The sequence below is a fragment of the Panulirus ornatus genome, chromosome 70, assembly GCF_036320965.1.
Source record: "Panulirus ornatus isolate Po-2019 chromosome 70, ASM3632096v1, whole genome shotgun sequence".
Taxonomy (NCBI): Eukaryota; Metazoa; Arthropoda; class Malacostraca; order Decapoda; family Palinuridae; genus Panulirus; species Panulirus ornatus.
The window spans coordinates 14,350,954-14,370,541 of record NC_092293.1 but is presented as its reverse complement, the minus strand read 5'-3'; the positions used below and the strand labels follow the sequence as shown (position 1 = coordinate 14,370,541).

The window sequence follows — 19,588 nt, the reverse complement described above, 5'->3', positions numbered from 1 at the left end:
GTTGACCAGATGGCGGTATTGTGTAGACACAGCCATACCAGGTCGTATTTATCATCATTAAAGTCACCTTCCTTACTTACTTATGGCGGCGATGAAATTCACTGGTTCTTGATTGTGCACCAATTAACCTATCAGATAATGGTACAATGTTTGCCTGGTGTTGCATATATCACGTCTGTTGTTGAAACACAAGAATGCCAGGTGACTTTGGGAGTGGATGATAATGTAAAGATCAATATAAATGTGGGAAATCTTGAACCGCCATCACCAGACACAACACATGTTTGGATCTGGCGGGGGGAGGGACTTGCCTGTGACGTCACGATGCCCCGCCTCCAGCCTGGCGCCGCTCTGTGTGTGTGTGTGTGTGTGTGTGTGTGTAGCCGCTGGGTTCATGTTGGCCACAGCCACCCACCGGCCGGTGGTCAGGTCAGTGGGCGGTGTGTGTGTGTGTGTGTGTGTGTGTGTAGCCGCTGGGTTCATGTTGGCCACAGCCACCCACTGGCCGGTGGTCAGGTCAGTGGGCGGTGTGTGTGTGTGTGTGTGTGTGTGTGTGTGTGTGTGTAGCGCCTGGGTTCATGTTGGCCACAGCCACCCACCGGCCGGTGGTCAGGTCAGTGGGCGGTGTGTGTGTGTGTGTGTGTGTGTGTGTGTGTGTAGCCCCTGGGTTCATGTTGGCCACAGCCACTGGCCGGTGGTCAGGTCAGTGGGTGGTGTGTGTGTGTGTGTGTGTGTGTGTAGCCCCTGGGTTCATGTTGGCCACAGCCACCCACCGGCCAGCCGGGCGGTAGTTTATAACTAAGACTGGTAGTTTCACATGCCACTTGGAGTGTCCCTCACTACAGAACTTGAGCAGCTCTTATCCTGAGGTGGAGCAGTTGATCCTCTCCACCAGGCTGGTACACTTGGTCTGCACCAGGTGGCTCCCTCCTGGTCATCCTGAGTGGTTGGTTGCTGTGTGGGATTTAATGACCATTGACTTGTGAAGGTCATTAGGCCAGCTATCGTTTTATCATCTGATGAAACATGAAGCAACGCCAAATTTTCAATGATCCATCTAAACTATTGAGAATGATGAAGTCTGATATTGTTACGTTACGTCATCCAATCTTGCCACTCACATGTTACGGTAATCACGACTACATACATAGTGTTGTTACGACTGATGTTATGTATGTAGTTGATGACTTGTGGACACCAGAGGAAACCATCATTATAATGTCTTGTGTCACCAACATATATCTATAATACTTCTATAATCAGCATGATCAAGAAGGTTATAACAACATTATCCTTGTGTCACCATCATGTATCTATAATACTTCTATAATCAGCATGATCAAGAAGGTTATAACAACATTATCCTTGTGTCACCAACATGTATCTATAATACTTCTATAACCAGCATGATCAAGAAGGTTATAACAACATTATCCTTGTGTCACCAACATGTATCTATAATACTTCTATAACCAGCATGATCAAGAAGGTTATAACAACATTATCCTTGTAGTTGTTGGATCAGTGTAGAGCAGAGCAATACCTGGTGAACATTACTTCCTGGTTGGTGGCCGCCATAAATACCACCAGTGTTTATAAGCTCACACATCACCAGGGGTTAAGATATGGTGTTATCCCTCACTGCTCTATATAGCACCAGCCACGGTGGGTGGGTCCGCCTCCAGCTTATACCTCACTCCTACTCTTCTATATCCCTAACTTCCTTGTGATCATCTCACTTTGAATAACTAGATCTTCACATAACAGTTGTTTGTTGTTGTTGATGTTGTTGTTGTTGTTGTTGTTGTTGTTGTTGTTGTTGTTGTTGTTGTTGTTGTTGTTGTTATATGTTGTAGGTTTATGTTTTGCCACTGGACGACTCGTTCTCTGATCTTACCCAACAGATAAATGTTTGTGTCGAGGTTCGTCAGGTGTTTATCATACGGAGTCTGTAACACGTAAGTCTGTCTATCGTTCACTATACTGGATAGTAACTGGTAAAGGTTATTAAAGATATCTACACCAGAATCTGTGCCACACAACAAAACATACAAATCACGATATTTGCAACATGATAACATGTTTGACCATCAGCAGGTAAGGTCATCAAGCCGCACCATACATACGTCAGACAGTAACATCAGTTGTATAACAGGATGTATATATGTTGTTGGATTTAAGGGCTATCACCTAAAGGTCATGAAGCCAGAATGTGAACCATAAGTTCAACATAAAATGATGGTCCAGGTCCAGCAGGTAGCTGCATATGAAGCTATGAATGTCTGTCTTGATTACTGACGACGTAGAGGGAAGGGTCTGGCAGGAAGGGGAGTGTGGTGGAGTTTGCTGGAGGGTTCTCGGGAGTGTTGTGAGGAAGAGATAGAAAAACAGACTGAAAGGAGGAGGGTAACAAGTCCTTGGCCTCAACCCAGGTGCTTCATTGTCACTCAAGCAAGACATCTAAAATAGTCGCCAGGTTGGTTGGTTATTTGGGCTTGTGGCTCATCGACTGCCAGGGTTAATAAAGTCAAGAAGTTAGTAATGATCCCCAATCAAAAATACTTGAACACCTTCACGTGTTGAAGATATTTGTAAGGTCATACACACGCTCACTAAATATTTGGCCCATATAATTAAGGTTTTCACCCCTGTTGATTGCAAGGGTCATACCTGCGGTAAAGGTCATGTTATAACCATCAATCGAATCATCTTGAACAGTTTTCCCAGAGGTTCAAGATGATTCTGAGACCGTACACGCTCTCACCCTGTTCGTACGACGAATGGTGCATTCAAACGAACAGCGACCTATGGAAGGTGAATAAGTGATAAATCCTTTATATGTTCCACTTTAAAGCAAACTAACAATCCTTTCCACGTATTATTGTGTGAACAGATGGAACAATCTAATATAGAAAGATGTACATCCAAGGAAGACATCAGTGACGACAAGTAGGAGAGACAAACCTGAGAAATGGTTGTTGGTGACGGTGTGAACAGAACTATTATTATTACCACACATCACCAGCACACCTTTGATGGCGCTCCTACACCTTCGTGGCTGCTGCACTCCACACAGGAGCAGGGGATGATGGACACCTTTGAGTAAGAAGATTTCCGACGAAACTGTACTATTTCTCCTTTGAAGATGACACAACCTTGCTAAGGATGACTTGTCACTGTTGGTGACACAGCTGACGGATGGAGTCCTGTTACACCTTGTGAATAATATAACCAAAACAGTAGACTGGCCAGGTTGACAAGCGTATTGTGCACTTCAACTGACTAATGATATGATCAAGAAAATTACAAACATAAATATTTATTGTAAGGATGAAATCAATGGTGAAACAAATATAGTTTGAATGATTAATGAAACAGATTGTGGGAAGTGACACAACTTTGTAATATTTGGTCAGTTACAAATGATTAATACGAAAGCGTTAGGTATCGACCCGCAGGAGAACGTGTTTACAGATCTTTTTAGAAGACATATCTATGTTAGATAAACGCCATATCAAGGAAATATCTTAACCTGGGACGTGTAACATCTGTGTGGAGAGACACAGCTTTGTAATATATGATCTACTCCACCGGTGAACTTTGACAACAGAGAGTTATACAACGCGTCGCTGGACAATATTCACCTAATACCTATAACAAATTTTTATATGGTATACGAGACATTTTTTGGAAGTAAACATAAGAAATGATGATAGGAGATAAGGAGAGGGAAAGTACATATTTTCTTAAATGCTGAATGAATCCTGTTTTAACCTAGTTATTTTGCGTTGGATTTTATTTTATATATCCAGAGGATAATATATTCTGGGGCTTATGATTGTTATGCTTTCAACACCTTTTTCAATTTCTTATCATTTTTACTGGCTAAAAGGCCTTGATTCTTAAGAACCATTCAAATGCAACACTGTACATATTTATTATAAATCATTTATCACATTAACCATAATGTTTGTATCTTATTCTTTAAGTTGTCAGTCACATTCTTAAGTATATAATACATTCGTCTGACTCAAGTAGATACATATATCTACACGTTTACATATATACATATGGTTCTTAATTCATCATCATTTTATTCCAAGTTTAAGTGATCCTTGTAAAGAAGATAGTAATCATTACCTTGGATGACGTACCTGAGTCTTTATAACAGAAATAATGAACAACTCCTGATTGTTGAGGTTGTGCATACCGCCGGTTGAAGACCATTAGTTCACCAATGTTGTACTGGTAATGATAAAAGTCAACATGTATATAACTTTAATGTTTGACATATACTATGGATTCAGGCTTTATGACTGTTCATATGTTTTCAAATATACCAACATTACATTGACTCTATACGAAATACTACCATTAAATTGTTTGGTCATAAAGGAGATATTCTGATCACTCCAATAATACACATGTATGTTTACCTGGTACAAAGAGATCCGTCATATTGTAAAGCCCTGTACCAGCCAGGCAGCCAGCCTCCCTAACAACAAACTACCTGTTAGTCAAGATCAGATAAAGAGCCGGGTTGAGGTGAGGGCCCGTACCAAGCATAGACCTAGCGACCTGTCATGGTACAGACCAGTCATATGGAGACCTGGTGAATCCAACAATTAGAAACATTCTATATTTGAGGAGACTTGGCAGGTCTAACTATGAACCAATTTCATCATGATCGTATGATATGACCCTGTGCCAATGCTGGGACAAATTGTAATATTGAATTGTATATTGATTTCATATTTCGATGGAATTAACAATAAAGATGAGTTGCCATAATTATGAGGAAACATGTCCACATTCACACTCACCAACCCTACCCAGACAACACGAGTCGTATTGATCATTTCTGAATTCATTGGACACATCCGGGAAGATACTTTTTTACCGTATTTACTTTACTTTAAATTTACGTTCATTGGAAATAGAGCGAAACTAACTATCTGTATTACCAACAAAAATCACTATGAGATATAGATATCTATCTACTAATGACGTCACGTCTGATGTCACTCGTAGTAATGATGGTGGGCAAACGTTTGACCTCAGATGAGGTGAAGTATTTTATCTTCAATATGATTGTTAACATGGAATAATGTACCAGTTAGAGTGGTTGGAAGCAGCATTATAAATACGTTTCACAATAAACTTGATAAATATTTCCCTTCAAGCTCAAGACTAACATTATTTGCGACTCATCATTAGTCACACTGACAATATACAGGTTTATCTTTAGATTATCTGTATGTCTTCCACTACACTAATGTGTGAGTTCCTGATATCTTCCACTACACTAATGTGTGAGTTCCTGATATCTTCCACTACACTAATGTGTGAGTTCCTGATATCTTCCACTACACTAATGTGTGAGTTCCTGATATCTTCCACTACACTAATGTGTGAGTTCCTGATATCTTCCACTACACTAATGTGTGAGTTCCTGATATCTTCCACTATCACCATCAACCTCGAAGTGACCCAGTGGTCCACTGCTGTATGGATACCTTTACATTCCTTTGTATAATGGAATGTTTGTAACAACACAGTAATTAATCACATCTGAGCAATCGGGAATTTGACAAGGCATTATCAGCTCTACGTCCTATTGGCGGGCCATCATAGAGCTATAAGGCTGTGGTCATGTTTGTCTGGATGTTGATGACAGGGGCTTCCTCTCTTATGTGAATGGCTTCTAATCTCTGTAGTCTCCTGCGATCACTACAACTAGTAATGATTTTGATGTTATTCATTATAATCTCCCTCGTTAGTCTCGTTCCATGCTTTTGTTCATGATGATGTTTGATTCCACCTTCTTGTAAGTGGAGCGAGAGTCGGTGGCTCAGGGTGCAGGTGTATTGATCACCTTCTTGACCTTAAGTATGAAGTCTATATAGATGCAAACTGGCAGGCAAGTCAAAAATCTAAATTCTAAACACTGGCGCCTTACAAAGGAGAAACATTTCTTCAAGGGAAGAGAAAGATAAGTAATTACATACTAATATCCTAATCATGGTACCACGTCAGTCTCTCGTTCCCATACACAAGTCATCAAGTCCAGTCTCTCCTTTGCCACTCCAAACCTCTAGCCTGACCCAACAACACTGTGGTCTGCATGATGGAAGCACACATGAAATATTCACAAGAATTTCCTTCTCTAAACTTGCCTCCACAACTTTCTTTTATGCTTGTAGGTCCAAAAGTTGACGTCAGGCCTTAGCACAGACACCATTGAGATCACCAGCCGGTCATATGTATACTGTAAACACATAATGACAAAGGAAAACATACTTACGGTTACGTACATACATGCACGTATAACCTTAATGGTCAGGTCAAAGGTCATGCCATCGATAAAAACTTTTCACTGCTTCTAACAACTTGCCTCCTACACCATATATTCTTAATACCTCCCACAAAGCATCTCTATCAACTCTATCATATGCCTTCTCCAGATCCATAAATGGTACATACAAATCCATTTGTTTTTCTAAGTATTTCTCGCATACATTCTTCAAAGCAAACACCTGATTCCCACATCCTCTACCACTTCTGAAATCACACTGTTCTTCCCCAATCTGATGCTCTGTACATGCCTTCACCCTCTCAATCAATACCCTCCCGTATAATTTCCCAGGAATACTCAACAAACTTATACCTCACCTTTGTCCCCTTTGCCTTTGTACAATGGCACTATGCAAGCATTCCGCCACTCCTCAGGCACCTCACCATGAATCATACATTAAATAACCTTACCAACCAGTCAACAATACAGTCACCCCCTTTTTTAATAAATTCCACTGCATTGCTATCCAAACCCGCTGCCTTGCCGGCTTTCATGTATAATCCCTGGGGATAGGGGAGAAAGAATACTTCGTGCGTATTCCCTGCGTGTTGTATAAGGCGACTAAAAGGGAAGGGAGTGGAGGGCTGGAAATCCTCCCCTATCGTTTTTTCTTTTCTTTTTATAATTTTCCAAAAGAAGGAACGGAGAAGGGGGCCAGGTGAGGATATTCACCCAAAGGCCCAGTCCTCTGTTCTTAACGCTACCTTGCTAAGGCGGGAAATGGCGAATAGTATGAAAGAAAAGAAAAATATATATATAAAGTATGAATTAAGTGTGCGGGATGGCGACGAGAATGAATAAAGACAGTAAGTATGAAGTACATACATGTGTATATAAGTATATGTATGTGTATGTATGAATATGTATAGGTTCAAATGCATAGGTATGTATATGGGCGTTTCTGCACGTGTATGTGTATACATGTGTATGTGGGAGGGTTGGCCCATTCTTTCGTGTGATTCCTTTCGCTGCCTCGCTAACGCGGGATACAGCGAGAAATTATAATTAAATAAAGTATACAAGTAATGGGAGTGTGTGTTTGTGGTAGTAGTGGGTGGGTGTGTTAAGTGTGGAAAGGAAGGCCAGTTAAAGTCCTTATTTGTAGACTGGAGGTTTGAAAACGGGGTTTAACGGGCCTCGGTGCCTCTATATATTGTGAAATACGTGCTTGCCATTGGTTGACAATGATCTAACAATGAGAGGGCTGCATTTGATATAGTTTGATAAGTTGTAAGGGTGAAATTCCTATGTATTGTTTGGATTAAGTATCAGTAATTAGGTAATGTCTTCTTCGGTGGCGCTAGCGCGTTTTGTGTACAAGCAGACACAAACTCCCTCCCTATTGGTTGAAGGAAAGCCATAAGCTCCGCCCACCCTGCCTCAATTGATCCAGATGAAGGTTGAAAGGCAATTTTTCACAATTATCTCTATGTATATAGGGAAAAAAGTAAGATATAATGGTGTCATAAGATAGAGCTTGCTGTCTTGTCCATGTTCCATAAGATACATACAAAGAAAAATGCACATTTCACAAAAAGCACACGATGATAGGCACAGAAGGTACAACTGCTACTTTAACGTCCATCTGACCCGGTATATATAAGAATGTTCCTATGTATACATCATCTTTTCTAGCCATTCGAGAAGGTTCTTGCTGCTCCTGTCTCGGCCACGTGTTAACCACGTGGTTGATGGAGGATTAACCGCCAGATCCCACGAAGAGAGAAGAAAGAAGAGAGAAGACAGAAGAAAGAAGTGGATTGTAACGTTGCCTCCCGCGTTGGTCCTTCCCGCGGGAGACCGTTACGGTGACGACGCCGGCAGGCTGTTCCCTCACCACCCTCGCTGCTCCCCACACCCCCGCGTTGCCTCCACTCCATCTTCACATGTCTTTTTATTTTCTATTTTTTATCATCCATCATCCATCTCTCGACCGTTTGGCTTGAGCAATCTCTACCCCAGCTTCCCCACCCCATTCTGGAAAACTCATTTTCCTGAGGAGTGGAGGCTGGAGTGGACCTGTTCTCACCTGACGGGGTGGAGACCCTCACACTATCTCTTACCTCTCCCCTACCTTGGACCGTCGAGCCTCCCTCACTCACGTTTTCTCGCACTAGGACACTGATGCCACCAACATGCCGCCCGACATACGTCTAAAATCCCTCAAAACTGATTGTCCCCCTCCTTCCACGTTCGAACTCCTGTCCATCGTCTTTAAGACCACTGAGATCCGTCCTACTAGGGTCATTCAATTCCCCTCGAACAAATACCAGTTTAAGATTTGCTTGGGCAAAGATAGTGATTTAGATAGAATCCTATCTAAGCCTCTCCTTGATGAACTAGCTAAAAAAACTACCAAATCGTTCAGGACCGCTGCCCCTTCAAGCTAGATGTACTATTATTGCCTACAATGTTGATGAATCTATCTTGTCCCTCAGCCCTTCGGAGATTGTTGAAGCCATCAATGGCGAAAACAATGACGTTAATGTCATCAACGTCTATAAACCGAATAACTCCAGATCAATAAAGATACAATGTTCAAACCCGACCGAGGCCGATCGCCTGCTCTCCCGGGGAGTCCTGTTCCCCATGATCTCTGTGCCTGCAAAATCCCTGAAGAAAGATGAACATCTCGACGTACAACAATGTTTCAAATGTCTGAAATACGGACATGAGACTAAGAACTGTAAAGAACCCCACCAAACCTGTAGTCAATGCGCGGAAACTGGTCATGGTTTTCGTGAGTGCAAGGCTCAGGCAGCGAAGTGTGTCAACTGTAAAGGTGAACACGTTGCTGTATCTGGGCTGTGCCCACGTAAGAAGGAGCAACTCCGCGCAGTGCGTCAGGCACAAAAATCCAACTCACCTCCTTCCACAAACCCTCACCTCTACGCAACAGTTGCTGCTGCTGCTCCTCCCCCTGCCACCCAAGCTTCTCCTATCCCAACTACTAATTCTTCAGACCTCCTCACCCTACAAGGTAGGATGCATGCGTGCTACCTAAAAGCGTTGTTCCTGAGCGGGGAAGATAAGTCGGAATTCATCAGAATTTTCGATTTGCTTCTTGCTCATAACAACCTACCCAATGTACGAACTCCACCTGAACTCCTCAGCTCCCCCGCCACCAACCATCCCTCACCGACCCCTGTCTCGTCCGCCACCCTGACCCCTAACGAAAACGTATCCCAGGAGACCCCCAGTAACACTTCCAACTCTCCCCCAACTACTCAACCTGTCACCCTCCCAACTTCCAATACCCCCTCCGCACCCTCTAGCACAACTCCATCCACAACCCCCCAACCCAACACCAACAATCCTACTGTCTCTCCAAATACCGATTCCTCTCCCACCCCCACCGTCCCAACTTCCACCACCACGACAGTTCCCCCAGAACCTCCACTCACCAATCCCCCCCTCCCCCCTCCCCCTCCATCCGTCCCCTACCTAACCCTCCCAGAGGAGCCCCAGCACCTGACCCTGCCGACACACCAGACAACCCACCAACGGTCAACCTTGACCTTCAACTTGTCGACAATGACCCTCTCCCCTCCCCTCTCCCCTCTCCTGATCCCTCACCAGACATATCCCGACCCAAGACTAGAAACATGATACAAGTGAAACTCTCAAACGGCGCGTCAACGGCCTTCATCGACAACTGACACAGAAGCCAATAAACTTCCATAAGTCGTAAAATGCTAAAAATCTTACAGTTTAACGTGCGCAGCTATCACAATGGCCGTCATCTGATTGCCACTCTCCTCGAAGAGAAGGACCCGATGTTGTGATACTTAACATCACATGTATCACCAACGGATACAAAATTAGACATTACGGGTATACATCACGACAGTCTCCAGACAGTAGACACGAGGGAGTCGCCATTCTCATACGCAACACCATCGAACACGAATACCTCGCCATCTCATGGCAATACGAACACTTTCTAGCAGTTAAGATAAACACAATACATGGCTTCATTATCTTCTGCACTACATACTCTCGACCCAACACTACCATTCCACTCCATGATCTCTACACAGTATTTAATTACACACATATCCCAGTCTACCTTCTAGCTGACCTCAACGCCCAACACAGAACCTTCCACCACAGCAGAAGCAATTCTCATGGTGATGACTTATTCGCTTTATACTCTTACAAACGTCTTAACTTCCTAGGTCCTTACCTCCACACCGTCTTCACTGGCCCAGGAGGAAAAGGCAGACCTGACCTTGTCTTCTCCAACAGAGCCAGTAATAATCTTCATAATTTCTTGTCTCCAGGACCACTGTGTGGTTCCGAACAAATCTCTATCTTTCTTCATCTCTCGTCTAACCCTATCCTCGTCCCATCACCCTCACACTACCACTACAAAAAAGTAGACTAGGACAACTTCAAAGACACTCTCCAACTGCACTTACACGACAAACTATGAAAATCACCCAATAACACTAATAGACACAGAAATAGAACATATACATGGAACAATCACACAGGCAGCTGACGCCTCTATCCCAACATCTTCATTTACCTCAAGATACTCCTTCTTCCTTTCTCCCAAAACAACCAGACTCCTCTCGTGCTACCGTCGACGCTTTGAGCATAACAGACATCGTTTGGGCCTAGTACGGTGGGACCTCACATCCCTACAAAACCACACACTCAACAGCCTTCTAGAAGACCACAATAGACACTGGAAATCTCTCATCACCACAACAGATCAACACCGAATTAAATCTCCTCAAGAGTTTTGGAGCAGAACCCGGAAACTCAAAGGAATACCAAAAACAGACTTCAATCGGCTAAATGACGACAACACTCTACACCATAACCCACAAGACATCGCGAACATTTTTCAAAAACACTGGGAAGGTATCTTTCACCCTCAACCCCCCCCCTCCCCCACCCCCTACCCCCCACCGTCCCCACCCTCTGGCGTACGACCAATCGCTTCACATGACCACCTTCTCACAACTCCCATAAGAACGAGCGAGGTCAAATTCCTCCTCTTCAAATCGCACAAAGTATCCCCAGGTAACTCAGGCATTGGTTACCAGCTACTTACACATCTCCCTGACAACACTATTAAAGCCATCACCTTCCTCTTCAACGCGGCACTAGCCTCTGGCTATTTTACCGCGGCCTTCAAAACAGCAACAACCACAATGATACCTAAACCCAACAAATCCAATAGGGACCCAGTGAACTACAGACCCATCAGCCTACTTGAGTCCATTGGGAAGACATTTGAAAGAATCTTAAACAACAGACTTAGACAACACCTAACATACAACAACCTACTCTCACACAAACAGTTTGGCTTTCGTCAACATCATACAAGATGAAGTCAACATAATCACTAACTACATTAAAAACAACACGCGGACACACAAAATGACCGCCTTCATCACAAATGATGTTGAAAAAGCCTTTGACACCGTTTGGCACGATGGATTGAGGTACAAACTAAGCACCCAATTTCAACTCCCACGACCCACCATTAAACTTCTTTCTAACTATCATAGCAACAGAAAAACCCGAATCAAATACAGAAACACTTACTCAAACTACTTCTTCCTCAATGCCGGTGTATCTCAAGGCTCCGTGCTGGCCCCTACTCTTTACACACTCTACTCAAATGATCTTTCCAGTCCTATACACCTGGACTCCATCACTCTCCAATATGCAGATGATATTACTCAACTGATCAGAGCCGTAACCCTCACACACTTAATCAGCAGAACCCAACAGGAAATTGACAACGTTTGGCTTTGGGAGTTAAAATGGAGTATTAAATCAAATCCTGCCAAATTCAACATATCTTACTTTAACGTACGTCAGAGATACAACATAAGTAATGTCTACCTACACTCCCGTATACACCGTCATTTAGCCATTCCCATCTCAAACACCAACACTGTCCTGGGCCTAAGCTATGATGTATACCTGAGAATGAACCGATATTTCAGTGTATAGCGGTTATTGCGAGAGCAGAGCTCGAGAAATTGTATAGATTCAGAGAGGCGCAATTCAAAACCAAATTGCACCTCTACAAAGCATTAATACGACCTCTTATCAATTATGCCCCTTCAGCTCTCGAACTCGGAGCCAAATCCAACATCCGTGCACTCCAAATCGTATTCAGAACAAAGCTCTACGTTGGGCTTTTTAACATCAAATGGCACGAGTTCATCAGGAACACAGAACTTCACGAGAGAGTACGAATCCCTCCTCTAAACATCTATTGGAGGAAATTGTTTGAAAGACAAGTAGAGCGATTTCAAATACATCATACTCACTGGATTGATTACTTCAACAATCTCCTAGGAATAGACCATCCAGGTAACATGTTTAATATACAACCTGGACAACATCCAGTGACCATATATTAAAAACTAAAAACCACTATAGATCTTGCTGCTAAGTCCGTGCGGGGAACGCCTTGGTAAAATCAGTGTCCATCGGCCAGAGATAAGATCCATCTCCTTCTATATCCCTCCAAAAAAATAATGATAATAATAGTAATAAAAAAATGAAAAATACAAAAAAATAAAATAGAATAAGTTGATAAAGAAATAAACAGAAAAAAACTAAAATAAAACCTTGCCCTCCACTCATCATCTCCGCCCTGCTTATCCTATTTTTCCTATGCAAGCTGGGTTAAGCCCTGGCTCTTTTCCTCCCTCTAAAGTTCACTTCCTCTAACAATTCTTGCTCTTTCCCCCCTCCCCCCTCTCTTCTCCCGCCCTTCCTTGGAAGGGACTTTTCTATCATCATCATCATCATCAGATGGGAGGCAGGTTTGGGACGAGACTCAGGCCGAAGAGGAGAGAAAAGCTTGGGACGAGAGTCAAGCAGGAGAGGAGAGAGAGGCTTGCTACGAGAGTCAGGCAGGACAGGAGAGAGAGGCTTACGACGAGAGTCAGGCAGGACAGGAGAGAGAGGCTTGGGACGAGAGTCAGGCAGGACAGGAGAGAGAGGCTTGGGACGAGAGTCAGGCAGGACAGGAGAGAGAGGCTTGGGACGAGAGTCAGGCTGGACAGGAGAGAGAGGCTTGGGACGAGAGTCAGGCTGGACAGGAGAGAGAGGCTTGGGACGAGAGTCAGGCAGGACAGGAGAGAGAGGCTTGGGACAAGAGTCAGGCTGGACAGGAGAGAGAGGCTTGGGACGAGAGTCAGGCTGGACAGGAGAGAGAGGCTTGGGACGAGAGTCAGGCAGGACAGGAGATACAGGCTTGGGAAGAGAACCAGGTCGGATGGGAGAGAGACGTTTGGGACGAGAGTCGGGCAGGAGAGGAGAGGCACCACGTCAGTCTCTCGTCCCCTTACACAAGTCATCAAGTCCAGTCTCTCCTTTGCCACTCCAAACCTCCAGCCTGACCCAACAACACTGTGGTCTGCATGATGGAAGCACACATGAAATATTCACAAGAATTTCCTTCTCTACACTTGCCTCCAGAACTTTCTTTTATGCTTGTAGGTCCAAAGGTTGACGCCAGGCCTTAGCACAGACACCACTGAGATCACCAGCTGGTCAAATGTATACTGTAAACACATAATGACAAAGGAAAACATACTTACGGTTACGTACATACATGCAAGTATAACCTTAATGGTCAGGTCAAAGGTCAGGCCATCATAATACCTGAAGGTCGCGCCGTCATGTTCAGCCACACAGATCTTTCAGAGCTTCATGCCTGAGTACGATACCACATTACCAGCTTCCAATATTATACTACCTTTCCCGCCACACCACACAACAGCCTCACCTTAATGTCATGCAACATCAACATTTATATTTGGTCTCTGACGACAACCCCGCCACCACCAGCAGACCCATGCAGGCCCCCATGTCACTTACGTCACTACAGTTTCCAGGCACCACGTGGCATTTTAGTGGCTGTTAATTACCACTCCTCTGACTCAGGCAGCTTTCTTACCTTCCTGTCTCACCCAGACGTTGTCTGCTGGCTCTCACTCCACAAACATACAACCTCTCCTTCCCAGACATAACACATCACAACACCTTACTCCCACCACTTTGATCTTTTTCTTCGTGACAATATATTTCTCTGCGGAGAGCGTTACGCGCTTGCCCTGCCTTTGGCAAAATCTCGTTAGATGAACTCTTAAGCCAGAACTCCTCTCTCTCTCTCTCTCTCTCTCTCTCTCTCTCTCTCTCTCTCTCTCTCTCTCTCTCTCTCTCTCTCTCTCTCTCTCCAGCCAGCCACTATGAATGTAGATTGCGTGACTGAGTGAGAGCGATGAAGTTCTTGCCATATGACGGCGAGCCACTCTGCACCCCAACACCCACCCACCCACCCAGTGCATATCAACTTGTCTGTCGAGAGAGAGAGAGAGAGAGAGAGAGAGAGAGAGAGAGAGAGAGACTACCTACGAGTATTTACGATCACAAATAATACTGAAAACAAAGGCCCCGCTGGGAATCGAACCCGGACCAACTGTTTATGAGGCAGATGTGCTAACCACTACACCACGGAGCCACTTGTCAGTGGACTCAAAGAATCTGGTACAAACATAATGGTAATGGTTTCTGATAGATATGTATTGTGTTGCATTATGATGGTTGTTCATAACCAAGATATTTAAGCCTGAATCCTTAAGATTATATAAAAAATAATAAAAACGTGTTAGAAACATAAGCATTTATGATTATAAAGAACAGAATGCATTATCACGTGGGTATCTAAGAAATAAATCCAATACAAGAAGTTAGTTTAAGGCAGAAGTATTTCATGATTCAACAAAATATTTACCTCTACGTGCCTTTTCTTTCGTCATCATTTCTTATGTTTACTATCAAGAAATGTCTTTTATCTAACATAAAAATTCTGTATAGGTATTTGATTAATGTTCTCCAACGACGCGTTGTATAACTCTTCGTTAGTGAAGTTCATTTCGTGTAATGGATCATGCATTACAAAGTTGTGTCTATCCACACAAGTGTTACACGTCCCAGGTAAAGATATATTCTAGAGATGATGTATATCTAACATATATATGTGTTTTATAGATATTCATTAAAAGTTTTCCTGAGGGACAATACCTAACACTTTCGTATTAAAGTTGATCAGTTGTAAGTGATCAAGCATTACAAAGGTGTGTCCATTGCCACAGGTGCTAGTGATCCCGGGCGGGTCAAGGTATTTCACCATCTTTGTTTCCTCAACACTTCTAGTTATATATGTTTCATCCTTGATGTGATCCTTACAATGAGTATTCATGGTTTGTAATTCTCTTCATCCTTATCATAGCATTAATCAGTTGAAGTGCAGAATACTTATATGAAACTGACTACTGTATTCTGTTTGAGACATAATGCTATGAAAGGTGTTACCGGACTCCACTCGTAAGTGGTTATGGTTCACATTCTGGCTTCATGACCTTTAGGTGATAGCCCTTAAATCCAACAACATATATACATCCTGTTATACAACTGATGTTACTGTCTGACGTATGTATGGTGCGGCTTGATGACCTTACCTGCTGATGGTCAAACATGTTATCATGTTGCAAATATCGTGATTTGTATGTTTTACCGAATGGTAGAGATTCTGGTTTAATGACATTTCTTGCTAATAGCAAGTAAATTCAACAACAGATATACATACTTACGTGTTACAGAGGCCATATGATAAGGGCCCGAGCCAGGCAAGGACCTGACGAATATCTAAACAAGAAATTCCCTGTTAGGCAAGTTGAAAACGGCTGTGTAGAAGCGAGGACCCGTAATAGAAAGAATAACTACAACAACTGTGATAACAACAACAACAACAACAACAACAACAACAACAACAACAACAAAACTGTTACGTGAAGACCTAGCTAATGTGACACAAAACATAACTGCTAAGAGAAGACTTGGTGAACATAACAATAACATAACTGTACAGAAAATGATAGTTTCTGAGAAAATGTCAAGTGCAGACCTGGTGACTCTCACAACAGATAATCATTATTCAGCAACGGATAACAATTGTATACAGTAACTTACAAACATTGTTTCTCATGACAGAAGATGATCCAGCCTTTACACACGACCAACTACAGACAGCACTGAGCTCCGGCACGTTGAACTCTCCACTAACTACCAGGAACCCTCCTCCTCCTTCTGACGATCCCGAGAACATTGTGTGTTGACCACCCGACACCCACCCACCCCACACCTCCTGTATACGTAAGGCTGGTCAACAGTAGACGGTCTCCTCCCAACACCGGTCACGACGACTCTTACCTGAGTGAGGAAGGCTGCCACCGTAGCCAGTGAGGTGGTACAGGGTGTGTGTCTTCACCTGTTGCTTATGTTTCCCAGGTGTGGTCGGGCAGGCAGGCAGGGGAGGTGGCCTGGGTAAACAGCCTTAGTTAGGTATTTGTTCTTGACTCCAGCCAAATCTTCCAACCGCCGGACATACCAGGTGACACCTTCCCAGGTGTGGGGTCCTGGTTATAGCTCTCCCGGCAGTGACGTCTTCCATGTGTGGGTAATATTGTGGCGACTGTATGTACCTGATACAACGCATTATATTGAAAATGGAGTAATGATGATAGAAACAGCCGGTTATTCCCATCATTGATCACCAGGGAATATAGGTAATATAACAGTATTTTCTCAATGGATTGCTATTAGAATGATCAAATGTTAATAGTTTGATAATTGCATAACAACAATACGTGTAGCCAATAATGTTCCTGGAGGCCAGGGTGCAGATATGTATGAAAGTTGATCAAGTAGGACATGTATAACGTAATTGAAAATTTATTTTGATATAACATTTACTTGTAAACATGTGAAAATAAGTTGTTATATAAAGAGCGAGCAAAGACATATACCCAGTGTGTAGCTGCTGGTCTTTCGTCTATCTTTAAGCAGTGGAAGGCAATATAAACTGGAGTCACGTGACTCCTCCAGGTAGACTTCAATTCCAACCCTGGCCTGCCCGGCCTGCCAGTTAATCTTCTGGCCAGTTAAATCATTATGGTACGAGGGAAACCTACTGGTCTTAAATCATTATGGTACGAGGGAAACCTACTGGTCTTAAATCATTATGGTACGAGGGAAACCTACTGGTCTTAAATCATTATGGTACGAGGGAAACCTACTGGTCTTAAATCATTATGGTACGAGGGAAACCTACTGGTCTTAAATCATTATGGTACGAGGGAAACCTACTGGTCTTAAATCATTATGGTACGAGGGAAACCTACTGGTCTTAAATCATTATGGTACGAGGGAAACCTACTGGTCTTAAATCATTATGGTACGAGGGAAACCTACTGGTCTTAAATCATTATGGTACGAGGGAAACCTACTGGTCTTATATCATTATGGTACGAGGGAAACCTACTGGTCTTAAATCATTAAGGTACGAGGGAAACCTACTGGTCTTAAATCATTATGGTACGAGGGAAACCTACTGGTCTTATATCATTATGGTACGAGGGAAACCTACTGGTCTTAAATCATTAAGGTACGAGGGAAACCTACTGGTCTTAAATCATTATGGTACGAGGGGGACCAGTTCTATGATATAATCAATGATGTACCCATGTAAGGGTCTAGGGCCAGGTATATATAGTGTATGTGGTATTGGAATTATCATTAACACCTGAAGGAGTTAAAGACTATTGACATGATAGTTGTAACTTGCAGTTCACGTGTCTATTGACCTTGGCAGTTGATGGGCCTAAACCACCACTAACCGGTCAACCAACTAACCATTATCTTGCATATGTTACTTGATCAACACACCAGCCTTGGCCCCACCACCTACTACCCTTCTCCAGACACACTTGCTGCCTCCTAACCATTAGTGTCTTACTCTCTCAACATCAGACAGAGAGGAGAGTGTCTCCAGACACACTTGCTGCCTCCTAACCATTAGTGTCTTACTCTCACAACATCAGACAGAGAGGAGAGTGTCTCCAGACACACTTGCTGCCTCCTAACCATTAGTATCTTACTCTCACAACATCAGACAGAGAGGAGAGTGTCTCCAGACACACTTGCTGCCTCCTAACCATTAGTGTCTTACTCTCACAACATCAGACAGAGAGGAGAGTGTCTCCAGACACACTTGCTGCCTCCTAACCATTAGTGTCTTACTCTCACAACATCAGACAGAGAGGATGTTATGCCTCTTATCTAACCTGACACATCAGCCGGGGTCTCAGGACGTTGATAAGGTCATGGTCGGATCCCCTTATGTATCTATCATGTGACCTCAGGTCAGTTATTGAACTTTATCGCTGATAATACAGCGTTGTTAGGCGGTTAATGATGGTGGTTATTAACCTCGCTTAGACACACACATACACACGTACAAGGTTGTATATAAGCCCGGCTGGCTCAGTCGGTAGAGCACGAGACTCTTAATCTCGGGGTCGTGGGTTCGAGCCCCACGTTGGGCGGTAACAGTTTTCTATGATGTAACATGAAACAGCCTCTGAACATACCATCCACCGCTCGTCTAGATCAACCAATCTGCCATGGTTCCATGAACTGTTTAAACAGCTTAGGCGAAGAGAGAAAGACAGACAGAGAGAGGTAAAGAGAGAGATTACCAAAGATTACATATGCACAACAGGTAACACAGACCTAATTACCTTCCTAAGAAAATAGCTTTGCCATTCAGCAGGGCCAGCGCGTACTGCTTAACCGAGCCGAGCGCGCCAAACTTTTTCCGTTGCTTCTCGGCAAGTAGTGCGTGCTGAGCAGAATTACCAACTTAGCGCTTTTGGCGATAGATCTAGCACCTAAATTTCGTATTAAGCAACTTAGCTCCTTTTCGGGCGTTTTATCTCGTATTTAGCGCCAAATTTAGTGTTATCTTAATATATCAAGAAATTCAAACATCAATCAAAATATGTTAATGTTATTTAGTAAGTTTATTCTAAACCTATTAAGATAACAAGGAAAGCAATACAAATATCGCACGTATTTCATTTTCATCGAAACGAACAGGTTCAGTTGGGGTGTATTCTACGGGCTCCTCCTCCTCAAGTGCCCCGTTCAGTTCAGGTTCAGTCGGACTCTGGGTGGCGACAGAACTATCCGTGGGTCATGATGGACAGTAACACTGGTTATGTGTGTGTGTGTGTGTGTGTGTGTGTGTGTGTGTGTGTGTGTGTGTGCAGACCATTACATTTAACGAACACAACAATGAGTGAGAAATATACTCAACATTTTAGAGCAGAGTGGTTGAAAGACCCTAAA

General features: G+C 43.3%; 1 non-coding gene across 1 annotated transcript; it reads left to right on the top strand.

Annotated features, from left to right (window-relative positions):
• The first annotated feature begins 18,710 nt into the window (after positions 1-18,710).
• On the top strand, positions 18,711-18,783 carry TRNAK-CUU (transfer RNA lysine (anticodon CUU)). Its single transcript has one exon. It is a non-coding gene; the product is annotated as a tRNA-Lys (tRNA).
• The last annotated feature ends 805 nt before the right edge of the window (positions 18,784-19,588 follow it).